Source organism: Dermacentor andersoni, chromosome 1, assembly GCF_023375885.2.
Source record: "Dermacentor andersoni chromosome 1, qqDerAnde1_hic_scaffold, whole genome shotgun sequence".
In the NCBI taxonomy this organism is placed as follows: domain Eukaryota; kingdom Metazoa; phylum Arthropoda; class Arachnida; order Ixodida; family Ixodidae; genus Dermacentor; species Dermacentor andersoni.
The window spans coordinates 406,713,181-406,728,657 of NC_092814.1; the positions used below are offsets into that span (position 1 = coordinate 406,713,181).

The window sequence follows — 15,477 nt, forward strand, 5'->3', positions numbered from 1 at the left end:
AGCTCTACAACTCACAATGCAACGTGTCACGCTTTCTCTGATTATTCTAACAGTCACATATACGGTACTACCGCTTAGTGACTCATAATGCGTTCACAGAAATGAAAGGACATTTACCGACTGCACCGAATTTAACAGGAATACCGCATGTGCGAAAAAGAAGAAAAAGAAGAAAACAAAAGCCGAGCGAACGAACAAAAGCGTTGCCTCCAGTGGCCGTATGCAGCAAACAAATTATGCGCCCCGACTTTCCTTCGAGTCGTTAACAGCCTGCGGGCTATTCGCCGTTATTAAAGCCGCGTCAAAAAGGAACGGTCGTTACATACCTTAAGCATCCAGATTTGTGGCACTCTTATTCATTTTTTTTTCCATGCGCATCAATCAATTTCTCGGATATAAAACGTATTAAAACGCTGCGCTGAAAGAGAAACGAGCAAACCCGCCGGCGCCGAGACAAGGCCGCGGCTTTTCTGTCACCGCCGCCGACGCGTCCACCGCTGATTTCTACACTCGCAACGGTCCAGATTGAAAAACGCCACTGCCTTTTCCCCCCCGCTTTGCAGCCAACAACGTCTGCCGGCATGGGCCTCAGACCAGAGAGCTCGCTGGTTCTCCGGGTGGCACCGCTCAACGGCGCGGCTTCGCAACCGTCAGCCATCACACACGAGACAGTCCCGTGCCCGTCGAGCGTGGCAGTCAGTTTCTGCGCCGCTTCGCGTGCGTCGTCGTCTCTCTGGATCGTCAATCACCGAAACGACCAGCACGACCTCTTCTATCTTCCTCCCAAAGTGTGAAAGCGGCGCTTGCTCAATTTTTTATCATAAAGTACCTTTTCAGTCAGCCTCTATCCTACGTACCGTTGCCTCGCGTTGCCTCGCGTTCACCATCTGGTATGCCGCGGTCGAGCTCGGCGGAGGCGAGGAGAATTCGAGGCGCAAGCGTAAAGGGTAATTCCACGCGGACGCTAGGACGTTCTCGCGTATACCAGGAGTGGATGAGCACAAATCTCGAAAAAACGAGCGCGCCGCATAGGGCACACGCTGCAGGTGTGAAAGGACGCGCTGATGGACCGAGGCGCGCGCACGACGAACAAAACGCGTCCTCGAGTCGAGCGCGCACGCGTGTCTTCCTCGTTTTTGAGAGTCATCAGCGCATGCCTTCGCGGCGTCCCAATGACAATACGTATTTCTTCGGCATAACATTCTTCTTATTTCCTCTCTTCTGGCTTTGCTGTTTCCCGCAGGTTCGTGAGTTCGTTGCAAAGTGTCCAGCAGTCTCTTTCTCTCGTCCCAACAACTTTACGAAAGTATACACGCACGTCCGCGGTCATGATTTTCCTTATTTCTTTACTCGGCGCGCTAGCAAGCTAGCAGCGTGCAAGATGTTCTGTACATCCTAGTTAGCGCTACTGACGATTCGCTTTCTGCTTGATGAAGCTTCTACCGGAACGTCGCCGCCCCCCTTTTCTTTCTAAAGTTTTGTCTTGCGATTTCACTGTTGCGCCCAGGTGTTCGTGAAAAATTGCGCAGGGCCACACTACCTTTCGGTTTCCCTGACCTTTCTCAGGACTGGCCCGCACCGCTTGTTCAATTATTTCGCACTGTACTCACACCATCCCTCAGACGCCCTTAAACCTATCTTTAGAACCTATTCCACTATACACTGTTACGATTGGCCTGCAGGGGTACTAGTCCGACCTGCGAACCTTTCCCGGCCCGTTGCAGCTGTTTCGATCGTCCGGTGGGGGTGGCGCTCTTCGGAGAACCGGTGACGCCAGCTAGGTTAACCGACCATGCACCTCCTTCAGGAGAACTGGAGACCATCGCAAAGTTAATCAACCATGTGCCTCCTTCGGAGAGTCGGCGACGCCACCACGTTCGGCGGACCGAGTATTGTTACTTGATTCACTGTCGCCTTCACGGTCTACTTGGAGCAAGAGAGCTCCTGGAAAAGGGTGTTTTGCGGTGCTATCTCACGGGCCCCAGAAGACGTCACAGTCAATTGACAGACGCGGCGGCTAGCTGCGGGGTCAGATCTGCAATGAAGAGGTGCCTGCTTGGGTCAAGCGTATCAACCCCCGTCTACGAGGACCCGCTCACCTCAGTGTGTTCAGTGAAACTAAAGTGCAGGAGTGAGTGTGTGAAGTCTCCCGCTCAAAGGCGGATCGACCACGATGAAGTTGAACGCTCCCAATGGACGAAGGTTGAACGGCTGTTTTCCCTGACCTAGGGATCTAGGGAGGACAGAGGGTTCTTAAGCAGCAGTTTGTCGACTGCTAGTCGTGCTCGAGTGCTGTGTGCTTAAGGCTTCGTGCTTGGTCTTTCGTGCCCCATTTGGGAGTCATGCTATACTGTTGAAATGTACCTGCTGTCGTAATGTAAATACCATAAATAAATCCCATACTCCTAGTTCTCGATGAGAGCAAGTTTTTCCCTACAACCACGTCCCAAGCATGGGTGAGTTGGACGCCGGCATGGGCCAGCTACCACTTATTGCAAGCCCGACTAAAACCAGTACAACTGGTAGCCAGCGATGGAAAGTCCCCCTTTTACCTACGTCTAAACCTTACAAGTGGTTGCCAGCGGTGGAATTGTCCTCCAACTCTTACAACTGGATGGCAGCGGCGAGATTGCCCTACAACTCGTAGACAACAAGGAGACCTTACGGACTTTTGGACATGGTGACTGACTGGTATCCTGATCAAGTTGGAGGCGACTTGGGATTGACCACCTCTTACAACTAATTGCACACGGTGGAGAACTAGTGATACGGTGCTGCTTGAGTGCGTAAGCGTTTGGTTTTGGCTATGAGATTTACCACGCTTCAGTTTCTCTGTGTTTGTAGATTTGAATCGCTGGGGATCTTTTCCTTGTATTATGATTTGCGTGGGTATCGCAGCTAGTATTGTGTGACAAAAGGACTTCTTCTTGGGCAAGTTGGTGCTTAGATTTCCTAGGTATACTTTGTGGCGCAAAATACATTTCTTGAAAAGGGACAGAAGAAAGGAAGATAGTGAAGCGCCAAACTACCAACTGTTTAATGACAGCCTGAACAAACGTATAGAAGAAAAGACAACTTCCGCTCATGCGCAGGGAGCCAAGGTGTGACAGAACAACATGATCATGATAACATACTTTGGATAAAGCACATTTCTGCGGAATATAATACGATAGATGTATCGCTGACACAATCAGACCCTTTCTTTTTAATATAAAACGCTTCCAACAACTCCCTTGCATTTCGGTCCCTACTTTTGCCAAGAATCAATACTTGTTCAAAGCATGGCGTAGAACGACAGGCTTTACAGTGCGCAGGAAGATGCGCCTTGTCCCACTTGCCGATACTATTAGCGTGCTCCCTCAGTCTGTCATTATTACAACGTCCCGTTTGTCCGACGTATGACTTGCCGCAATCTAGGGGTATCTCGTAGACCACCCCTTCAACACAGTCCCTGAAATGTTTGGCGTGCTGCTTCTGGCAGCCCCGCGGTATTTTATCCTTCAATAGCACTGCTAGACTCGCCTCACTCGATAACGTTCCAGCGTTAAACGTTGCCAGGTTCAGATTCCAATGGTGGCCTGTCCTGATCCAGGGATTCTTAGCACCCTCTGCTGCGTCACAGGTCTGACCGCCACCGTGGTCAGTTGCTTCGCAGCTGCTTGGGTCTGAGGGCCGGGGTTTGATTGTTGTATTCATATAGAAGGTTGTGGCCAAGTACTGCACCAGGGTGGCCAATCCTGCTCTGGTGAAGGAGTGCATTACCGGTTCTGGTCACCGGGATCAGGCCGCACTCCAGGCCTGTTGTTGGGATTTTATCATCACGTGGATTTTTTTAATCCGCTGTAAAATTGAGCGGCACCGGGATTCGAGTCACAGTCCTCTTGCATGCGAGGCGGATGCTCTACCTCTGCGCCACCGCCGCACGCTTCCGTCTCTGGAATACTGTTATAAAATTGCCAAGCTATTTACGCTGCTGCCGCTATTCTATATTGTACGAGACGTACTAGTTAAAGTTGTGTGCCCATGTCGTATTTGTGCTATGCGGCGATATATTTTCTTTATTTCCGCGCAGTGTAGATGGAAGCCCGTAGCCGCCAATAGAGACAACACAAATTTGTACCAAACATTTTGTGGAAAACTGCAAAAATTGATTTAGCTAACACGCATTGTATATGCAGACGATTTTTCCAGCGGCACATACGATGTCGTTTTCGATTACCTGCCCCGCGGCACTTACATAGCTAAGCATACGCTGCCCTTTCACCGCATTGCACCCACAAAAATAATCGTCAAACGCACCGATCTTCTTAAAGCGACACTAAAGAGAAAAATAATTTCTTCCACATCAGTAAATTACCTATCTACAACACGAAAAACACCACTCTTACCACGATAAGGATCTTGGTAAGCCAGAAAAAGCGCGAGAACGAAAGACGTGTGGCGACGCCTCCTTGAAGTTCCCGCACCTAGTCGCTGTGCCGTCATAGATTTCGATGGCATCTTCTAGGGCCTACTTAATCATATAGCGGTACAGACTGGCTACATTGTGTTCTAAAGGAACTGAGCATTAAACATGGCAAGTTTCGGAAACCTTTACTCAGCCAACGCGGCCCAAATGCGGAAACATACTTTGGATTCCCTGATGTCACACTCACGTACCGGCGCCGGGATTTCGGCGCAAAATTTAAACACTGATACTTGGACCGTCATTTTCTCATCTAATAACCAAACTATTACTTTGAAATGACTGCCTGCAGGGTTCTCAAACAATGCTTTATTAGTCTAAACTGATTTATTGTTTCGCTTTAGTGTCCCTTTAAAGACAAATAGAAGCGTGTACATCGTCCTTCGAATAAGACGTCCACACACACACGTAGGCACACACCGTGTGCTGTACGAAATGCGCCCAAACACGTGCAGTGCAAGAGGCAATTAGGGCGGTGTGAAGGAGAGAGAAATGTACACCCGCTAGTGAAATTCTTCCCCGCGTAGGGCGCTCTCGTGCTGGCGCCGTTCTGGTCTCGTGCACGTGCGTCTCGCATCGTGCAGCTCTGTGTGGGCCGTGTTGCGAACAGGATACTTTTAGGCGGACATTGTTGATCCTGCGGACGTCTCCTGTGCACTGATATACAGGCTACGCGCACGGTGTTTTGCCTGTTTTTTTTTTTCTGCGAGAACTGCTATGTGTCATTGATTTAGTCACATGTGTATCAATTTCATTTTCTTTTATTTTCAACACCTTTTTGGTGGTATTTTTAGCGCGAAGCTGTTAGGGGCTACTTTCCCCACTATTAACGCAAGCTCTTGGGCCAGTTGGTGCATGATGAACTTCAAAAAGAAAAGGGGCTGGGGGGTACCAGCGAAACACAAAGGGTGCGCACAGAAGGAAAAGGCGTAAGACACGGACGAGCGCTGGCCTTTCAACTGTACTTGAAAATTATATTGCCGCACATAACCTCCGAAGCATGCGCATCTTCAAATCTTCCCAAGGCATGTGCATAGATAACACCTCGAAGATACATTACCGTGTGAAAACAGCCGACGCATGCGCAACTTATACTTCTCCCAAGACCCGTGCATCAATGTCAGTTTTTTTTATTAATCATCTTTTACCTACCCGATAGGTAAGCACGTTCCTTGTTTGTTAAAGACAAAGACGTATCACTGACAGAATTTTATTTCTCATTTCTAATGTGAAAAGCTGCTAACATTGCGCGTGCCTATCTGGTCTTACCATTCTCTAAAACGGTCACACGACCGAACAATGGCGCACTTTTTTTGCACTCCTTGCAGCCGCGGTAATGAACTGCCAAATTGCTTCCCTAGTCCACTGTTAAGGATTGGTTATGTTCTTGCAAGCGCTCATTAACACATCTACATGCCTGTCCTACATAGCTTGACCACAAGCCAACGGAAGTAGGTAAACAAAAACAGTCTTGCACTCGATGAAGGGTGTTACATATTTAACTTTAAAGGCCTCTCTCTTCGTCCCCTTGTTTCCCATCCTCGCGCACAGGCTAGTGAGTTTGCAAGGTGCGGAACACCTTGCCTTCCCGTCACTTTCTTAATGCTGTGTGAAATTTTATGAATGTATGGTATTCTAGTTGCTTTGATAGCTCTGGTGGCGGCGACTTCCGGCCTCCTAGACCCTTCACTTTCCGCAAACCGGCTTCAGCAACAGCCCTAATGACCGAGAGAGGGAAACCTGCTGCAAGCAACCTCTCAACCTGCTCTTTCAGGCTATACGCCATGCGGTGGCATCAACTCTTCTGCACTGCGGCCAGAAGGCATCTGACCGCTACACCCCTCTGTACCAGTTTAGGCTCATTAGAATCATACAGCATTAGCGCTTTTTTAGCCAGGCACGTGCAAAAAAAGTGCACCATTGTTCGGTCGTGTGACCGTTTTAGGGAAGGGTAAGACCAGATACGAACGTGATATCTTAGAAGCTTTTCACATTGGAAATGTGAAATAAGATTGTGTCAGTGATACGTCTTTGCATTTAACAAACAAAGAAGATGCTTACCTATCGGGTAGGTAAAACATGATTAATAATGAAAAACTGACATTGATGCACGGGTATTGGGAGGAGTAGAAGTTGCACATGCGTAGGCTGCTTTCGCACGGTAATGTATCTTCGAGGTTTTATTTATGCACATGTCTTGGGAGGAGTTGAAGATGCGCATGCGTCGGAAGTTATGTGCCGGCAATGTAAATTTCAATAAAGTACAGTTGAATGTCCAGCGCCCGTCCGTGTCTAACGCCTTTTCCTTGTGTGCGCGTCCTTTGTGTTTCGCTGTTACCCCCCCCCCCCCCCTTGTTTCCTCCACTAATATCCACGTGTAGAAAAAATCCCGAAGATAGTGCAATGCCCGGCCGATCAACGGCGGAGGTGAAGCAGGCGTTAAGCACTGCCCATACGTGAGCCGATCCCGAAGGTTGTACAGTACCGGGCCGACCGGCGGCGGAGGTGCAGTTCACCATTAAGCGGCCCACATACACAGCTTCGCTGGTCATCCTTCTTCACAGAGTGGAAGGGCGCTGAGTTTTTCTTTTGCTTGTGCGTTTGCTGATAACGACTAAGTGACAACAGGATACAAGATTTCCTACACTTCTATTTCAAGACAACATTCATTTGGGCTAGATGGTGCATACTTGATTTCGGAAGGAACAGTGCCAACTAAGACGATCACGAGAGGGAGAACGACACAGGACAAGCGCCACAGGATGGCGACACAGGATGGCGCTTGTCCTGTGTCGTTCTCCCTCTCGTGATCGTCTTAGTTGGCGCTGTTCTTTCCTAAATCAAATACACTTCTATCTTTTCGTCAAATAATAAGCAGCAAACCTGTTGAGCAGCCTTTAAAGCAATTGCGTTAAGGTTCAGAACTTCGAGTGTTGGAGCATATACACATAAACGTATACACCGCTCAACGACATCTACTCTTTGATTTTGCAGGCTAAAGGGAGAGGACTAAGAGCCAGGCACGGGTCAGTACACAAGAGTGCACAAACGTCGTCGTCAGGTGAGTGATCTGCTCTTGTGCACAAAGTAAAAATAAGAAGTCTTCTAAACACAAATCTACGGAGGGAAGAAACCACACCCATACCGCAAGGCATTTCTCTCAGAATTGCTTAGTCATTTTCCATGCTGGTGGCCTTTTCTACACGCCCCACCACGCCAGTTAGTTCTTTAACAAATGGGTGTACACTGCCTGATCATGTACAGTGAACTGAGATGGCAGTAAGCTATCGGTGCACGTCCTTGCCAGGCGCGTGCAACGGGCACGTGCAGCCTCTGTTTCAAGCGTACTCCAAACCCTCAGAATATGCGTATTTCAGCGGCGCGGTTCCCGCGGCACTCGGGACATTACGATTACTCAAACAATATTGCGCAACAAAAACGACACGAACGTGAGAGGACGACGCACCAAGCGCACCAGTCCTCTCACGTCCGTGTCGTTTTTTGTTGCGCAATATCCTTTGAGTAATGGATTACCAACTTGCCCGGAATGCTGCTAACATTACGATGATGTGAGCAGGAGAGTCTTTTTTTTTCATGCGACAGAGCGTTTGGATTTACGGAATAGCACAAAAACTCCCTTAAAAAGCCCGTAGTCAACCTGGTGGTCGAAAGCAACGTAGACCATACACTTCTGAAAAAGGCCGTAAATGCCTCGTTCATGCTCAAGCAAAAAAATCAGACCTCACGATTGAGACGTGGCCTAGGACATCGTTGCGTTGTAAATTTAAATACGTAGTCTTAGACAGAAAAAAAAATTACAGAAGCTTAGGAAAGCCTTTGATAGACATCTCATCTAATTAATCAATGGCGTTATTATTATGTTCGAAGAATTAGGAACAGAACGAATATATAAAAATGCAAGGAACAAGCTGGCAACTGCAACCGGAAGGGGCAGAACGCCAGCGTGCTCTTGAGCAAAAAGTGGGATAAACAAATGATCTGACAAAGGGAAATGATAGGGAAGTAAGTATGACATTTTCATTAGGTGAAGCACCAATAATGATGGCGCACAAGAAGGAATACAGGCACTTCTTGAATACTTCTTGGGTGCCGTCACTATTGGCGCTTCACCTAATGACGCTTCACCTAATAATGCACCAACTAGCTCCACAACGTGTTTTACTAAGTGTGAACCTCCCAAAGCTACGGTGAAGAATACGCCGTAGCAGGGAAATAAAATTAAACAGCGGCTGGCCTAAGCCAATGAAGAAAAATGTTGGTCCGATGTCTCGCCACTGACGGTAAAGTCACCATAAGTACAACAAAACCAACAATATGAGGACTAGAGGCTTTCAGGCTCGGAAAAAATTTTATGTAGCATGTATTGATATGGGATAGGGAATTTTTTCGGGAAAGCTGGATCGGGAATTTTATAGGAGGATCTACCCCATCCATTTTGTTGCTTTCTTTGTGGGGGACTATGGTGGCTGTGGAGCCGCTATAGATATCTTTCAGTATTTTTACATACGGCTCGTCTACACCCCGATTCCGTAATGCCTCCATGACTGCTAAGGTTTCGACAGAATGAAACGCTTTCTCGTAATCAATGAAAGCTATATATAAGGGTTGGTTATATTCCGCACATTTCTCTATCACCTGATTGATAGTGCGAATATGGTCTATTGTTGAATAGCCTTTACGAAATCCTGCCAGGTCCTTTGCTTGACAGAAGTCTAAGGTGTTCCAGATTCTATTTGCGATTACCTTAGTAAATAGTTTGTAGGCAACTGACAGTAAGCTGATCGGTCTATAATTTTTCAAGTCTTTGGCGTCCCCTTTCGTATGGATTAGGATTATGTTAGCGTTCTTCCAAGACCCCATTAGGCTCGAGGTCATGAGGCATAGCGTATACAGGGTTGCCAGCTTCCATAGAACACCACCCTTCAGCAAATCTGCTGTTACTTGATCCTCCCCAGCTGCCTTCCCCCTCTGCATAGCTCCCAAGGCTTTCTTTACTTCTTCGGGCGTTACCTGTGGCATTTCGAATTCCTCTAGACTATTCACTCTTCCATTATCGTCGTGGGTGCCACTGGTACTGTATAGATCTCTATAGAACTCCTTAGCCACTTGAACTACCTCATCCATATTAGTAATGATGTTGCCGGCTTTGTCTCTTAACGCATACATCTGATTCTTGCCAATTCCTAGTTTCTTCTTCAATGCTTTTAGGCTTCCTCCGTTCCTGAGAGCATGTTCAATTCTATCTATATTATACTTCCTTATGTCAGCTGTCTTACGCTTGTTGATTAACTTCGAAAGTTCTGCCAATTCTATTCTAGCTGTAGGGTTAGCTGCTTTCAGACATTGGCGTTTCTTGATCAGATCTTTCGTCTCCTGCGACAGCTTACTGGTATCCTGTCTAACGGAGTTACCTACGACTTCTATTGCACACTCCTTAATGATGCCCACAAGATTGTCGTTCATTGCTTCAACACTAAAGCCGAATACCTGTTCTGTAGCTTGATCTGGAATTCCTCTATTTTCCCTCTTACCGCTAACTCATTGATCGGCTTCTTAAGTACCAGTTTCTTCTGTTCCCTCCTCAGGTCTAGGCTAATTCGAGTTCTTACCATCCTATGGTCACTGCAGCGCACCTTGCTGAGCACGTCCACATCTTGTATGATGCCAGGGTTAGCGCAGAGTATGAGGTCTATTTCATTTCTAGTCTCGCCGTTCGGGCTCCATCACGTCCACTTTCGGCTATCCCGCTTGCGGAAGAAGGTATTCATTAGCAACATATTATTCTGTTCCGCAAACTCTACTAATAACTCTCCCCTGCTATTCCTAGTTCCTATGCCATATTCCCCCACTGCCTTGTCTCCAGCCTGCTTCTTGCCTACCTTGGCGTTGAAGTCGCCCATCAGTATGGTGTATTTTGTTTTCACTCTACCCATCGCCGATTCCACGTCTTCATAGAAGCTTTCGACTTCCTGGTCATCATGACTGGATGTAGGGGCGTAGACCTGTACAATCTTCATTTTGTACCTCTTATTAAGTTTCACAACAAGACCTGCCACCCTCTCGTTAATGCTATAGAATTCCTGTATGTCACCAGCTATATTATTATTAATCAGGAATCCGACTCCTTGTTCTCGTCTCTCCGCTAGGCCCCGGTAGCACAGGACGTGCCCGCTTTTTAGCACTGTATATGCTTCTTTTGGCCTCCTAACTTCACTGAGCGCTATTATATCCCATTTACTGCCCTCTAATTCTTCCAATAGCACTGCTAGACTCGCCCCACTAGATAACGTTCTAGCGTTAAACGTTGCCAGGTTCATATTCCAATGGCGGCCTCTCCGGAGCCAGGGATTCTTAGCACCCGCTACTGCGTCGCAGGTCTGACCGCCGCCGTGGTCAGTTGCTTTGAAGCTGCTGGGGACTCAGGGCCGGGGTTTGATTGTTTTGTTCATATAGGTGGTTATGGCCAAGTACTGCACCAGGGTGGCCAGTCCTGCTCTCGTGAGAGAGTGCGTTACCGGTTCTGGTCACCGGGATCAGGCCACACTCTAGGCCTGTTTATGCCATTTTATCAACACGCGGGTTTTTGTTATTCTTTTTTTTAATCGGGTGGAAAATTGCGCGGCACCGGGATTTGAACCGCGGACCTCTTGCACGCGAGGCGGGTATTCTACCTCTACGCCACCGCTACACCTCCTGTCAGGCGATCTCTAAGACAACTTAACTCCGTGGCGCAAGAAAAGAAGTGAATGTAAGCGAATGGCGGGATAATGCAGACTATTTGTATTCGCTGCAAAGGTGACCCTTGCGCATGCTGTCGGTAAGCAAATGGCTCTAAATGTCGTCTTAGTTTCGCTTGCACTTTGCAAGTTAATGCCACCAATTAGGTCGTGGCACATCAATACTTCCTGGAATAATTTTGTACACTTGCTTCATGGAACTAAAGTACGGCGGCGTTTCTTTTTTTCCTTCCTTGCACTGTGTTTTCATTATTAACACATTATGCAATTTTTCGCTCTCAGTCTCGTACGTTAGAGTACTTCCTCACTGGCGAGCGTTCGGGAACCAGCCATTCATGATCGCGATCTGCGCAATGAATGGACTCGACGATGCATACGGAACAACAATACAAGCAGGTTGCGAATCTGGGCTCTCCGGTTATTTTGGGCAGATAGGGGCAATTATTCCGTCATAGAAAAATTGGCCGGCGTGAGTATGCATCGGTATCAGGGACGGTTAGGCAACGAGTCACGATAACATATTGTCACGCGCTAAGGCAAGAGTAAGTATCAGCAGCCAGACACGAAAATGTCAGACGCAAAAAGGACGGTTCGCCAGCTGGTGCGAGATCCTTGACTTCGTCATCTTCAATCGCCGTTCTGGCTGGGCACGCAACGCTGGCTCAAAACACCAGGTGGCATTAGTCCCGCTCCCAATGGAGCATCGACTCGATGCTCAAACACAATACGTACACGGGAACTACACAAATTAGGTAAGACGAAAAAAAAAAAAAAGAAAGGAAACGCGCTAGCACACATACGATAGTTCACACGGAAAAATGTGTTCTGTGGTCGGGCACAAAAAAAAAAGGAACGCTTCGCAGTTCTTCGGAGGGCGACGCGACGGAAGAAAAAAAGAAGGTTGTTTCACTAGTACACTTCACCGTGTAAAATGCGGCTTTAGGCGGACGACATACACAGTCTCTGCGCGTGGTAAACGGCGCTTGGGCGATGGCAGGTCTCCGTCTGGAATCACTTCATAGTTCACGTCACTTACACGCCTTTGTACTGTGTATGGTCCGAAGTACTTGCTCAGGAGTTTCTCGCTGAGACCTCACCGTCTACTGGGTGTCCAAACCCAAACTTGTTCACCAGGCTTATAGGTAACTTGTCGATGGTGGAGATTGTACTTTATTGCATCTGTACACTGCTGCTGTCTTAAGTGCACACGGGCCAGTTGACGCGCTTCCTGGCCGCTCTGAATGGACTCCTCGTCGTCAGGAGATAACTTTTCGAGCTGGTCGGTATCTTCATATGGAATGATGGCGTCTAGCTTAGTTTGGACATCTCGACCATAAACGAGGCGGAATGGCGTGAAGCGTGTAGTTTCCTGCGTGGCAGTGTTGTACGCAAACGTTACGTACGGTAGGATTTCGTCCCACGTTTTGTGCTGGACATCCACGTACATAGCGATCATGTCTGCCAATGTTTTGTTTAGTCTTTCTGTCAAGCCGTTAGTCTGAGGGTGGTATGCAGTGGCCTTTCGATGACTCGTGTAACTCAGCTTGAAGATGTCGTCCAGAAGCTTCGCCGTAAATGCCGTCCCTCGGTCAGTGATGATGAATGGCGGTGCGCCATGCCGAAGCACAGTGTGAGGCATAAAAAACTGGGCAACTTCAGATGCTGTCCCGCGTGGTAGTGCCTTCGTCTCAGCGTAATGCATCAAGCAGTCAGTTGCGACAATGATCCACTTGTTGCCGGAGGAAAACAAGGGAAATGGTCCAAAAAGGTCCATTCCAACTTGATCAAACGGCGTACGCGGAGGGTCGATGGGTTGTAGAAAGCCTGCAGGCTTGAAGGGTGGTGACTTGGGGCGCTGGCATTCACGGCATCCTTTCACGTGGCGTTTGACGCAAGCAGTTAGTCTAGGCTAGTAGTATAGTTGCCGTACCCTGTCCAGTGTCCTTGAGTAGCCCAAATGACCAGATGTCGGCTCGTCGTGGCAGGCTAATAGGATGTCGTCGCGAAGGGCTTGAGGTACTACTAGAAGATGTGGTTTGTCTCCGGCACCTGTGTTTCTTTTGTATAAGATGCCCCATCGTAGGCAAAATGACGACAACCGTCGTGAAATAGGGCGAAGAATGGACGCGATGCCGCCTTCTAAGTGATCGATGATGGGTCTTAACTCAGCTTCCGATCGCTGTTTAGCGAGCAGATCCGGCCCGCTGAGGGCTCCCAGAAAGGAGCTGTCGTCTTCCTCATCAGGATTCTGAGATTCAACAGGTGCTCGGGATAACGTGTCAGCATCTTCATGCTTTCAACCTGACTTGTAAACGATGGTGATGTTAAATTCCTGGAGTCGCAGACTCCAACGTGCCAATCGTCCAGAAGGGTCTCGGAGGTTGGTCAACCAGCAGAAAGCGTGATGGTCGGTCACAACTTTAAATGGCCTCCCGTAGAGATACGGCCTAAACTTCGTGGTAGGCAAAATAACCACGAGGCACTCCTTCTCTGTGGTGGAATAATTGGACTCTACGCGTGACAGAGTGCGGCTCGCGTAAGCGATAACTCATTCAGTCCCGTCTTGCCGTTGCACCAGGATAGCTCCGAGACCGATATTGCTGGCGTCAGTGCGTACTTCTGTGTCAGCATCCTCACCAAAATGACCGAGCACGGGAGGAGAAGACAATCGACGCTGTAGCCCCGCAAAGGCGGTCTGTTGTTCATCAGTCCAGAGGAATGGCGTGTCGTCACGCGTAAGGCGAAATAGCGGATCTGCAATCTTGGAAAATTTTTCAACGGAGCGTCGATAATATGCACACAAGCCCAAAAATCGTCGGACACTTTTCTTATCGGTTGGAGCGGGAAAAGCTGCTACGGCAGCAGTCTTCTCGGGATCGGGCCGAACACCTGCCGCGCTTACGACGGGACCAAGGAACTTCAGTTCCTCGTAACCGAAATGGCATTTCTCTGGCTTGAGTGTAAGGTCAGCCGATCGAATGGCTTCGAGTACATTCCGAAGGCATCGAAGGTCCTCGTCAAAAGTTTCCGAAAAGACAACGGCATCATCGAGATAGACGAGGCAGCTTTTCCATTTGAGGTCAGCGAGAACGGTATCCATCATTCGCTGGAATGTGGCTGGAGCGGAACAGAGGCCGAAAGGGAGTAGTCTAAATTCGTAAAGGCCATCCGGAGTTACGAAAGCAGTTTTCTCGCGGTCACGCTCATCTACTTCAATTTGGCAGTAGCCACTTTTCAGATCGATAGAGGAGAAATACTTCGCCGTCCTCAGGCTGTCCAGAGAATCGTCGACACGAGGCAACGGGTACACGTCTTTCTTTGCAACATTGTTTAGCTTCCGGTAGTCAACACAAAATCGAAGCGTGCCAGCTTTCTTTTTAACAAGAATGACTGAAGGCTGGATTACGCCGTCTTGAAGCACTTCCTTCACCTCCGTTTGAATCGCATGTCGTTCGGTCAGGGAAACACGATAAGGCTGTTGCCGTATGGGGGCCACGTTGTCGTAGGTGATTATACGGTGTTTCGTAATCGATCTTTGACGTATCTTCGACGACCGTGCAAAGCAAGAGCGGAACTTAAGCCACAGCTCGCGCAGGGGTTGTCTGTTCTCTTCAGGAAGCGTTGGACTAATGTCGACGTTGCGTAGAGGTGCTTCAGCAGTGCCGATTGCCTCCGAAACAAAACACTCAGTGACATCGGCGATCGGGTCGGCGTAGGCGATGACAGTACCGGGGAAAATGTGCCGGTGTTCGTAGCTGAAGTTGGTGACAAGAGCCTCACAATGGCCATCGTGGAGATCGACAAGGCTTCTTGCTACGCAAACACCATGAGAAAGCAGGAGAGAGCGATTGCTTTCTGCGACCGCTTCACCGTGTACGAGCCTGTCACTTGCCACTTGAACCACGACACTTGCACGCGGTAGTAACGTGACAGCGTCATCGATGACACGAAGAGATGCTCGAGGGTGGATGGTGTTGGTCGTCGCTGTGGTGCTCTTTGTCGAGAAAGTGACGAGGCGTTGTCGAATGTTGATGATAGCTCCGTGCTCCCTGAGAAAATCCATGCCGCTGATTAGGTCTCGAGAACACTGACGGAGAATGGTCAAACTGGCAACAAACGTAGAGCCGCGAATCTGTATTCATGCCGTGCACATGCCGAGTGGCGTGACGATGTGCCCGCCAGCTGTACGAACTGGCCTTTGATTCCAAGGCGTGGTCACTTTCTTCAGAAGGGTAGCCAGTTTTTCGCTGATTA

General features: G+C 48.6%; 1 protein-coding gene across 1 annotated transcript in view; it reads left to right on the forward strand.

The window, feature by feature from the left end:
- LOC126518633 (uncharacterized) overlaps positions 1-15,477 on the forward strand; it is a 616,165-nt gene that overhangs the window by 278,704 nt on the left and 321,984 nt on the right. The window contains exon 2 of the mRNA XM_050168412.2: positions 7,460-7,526. The gene's annotated coding sequence lies outside the window, so the exon portion shown is untranslated. The remainder of the gene's footprint in view (positions 1-7,459; positions 7,527-15,477) is intronic.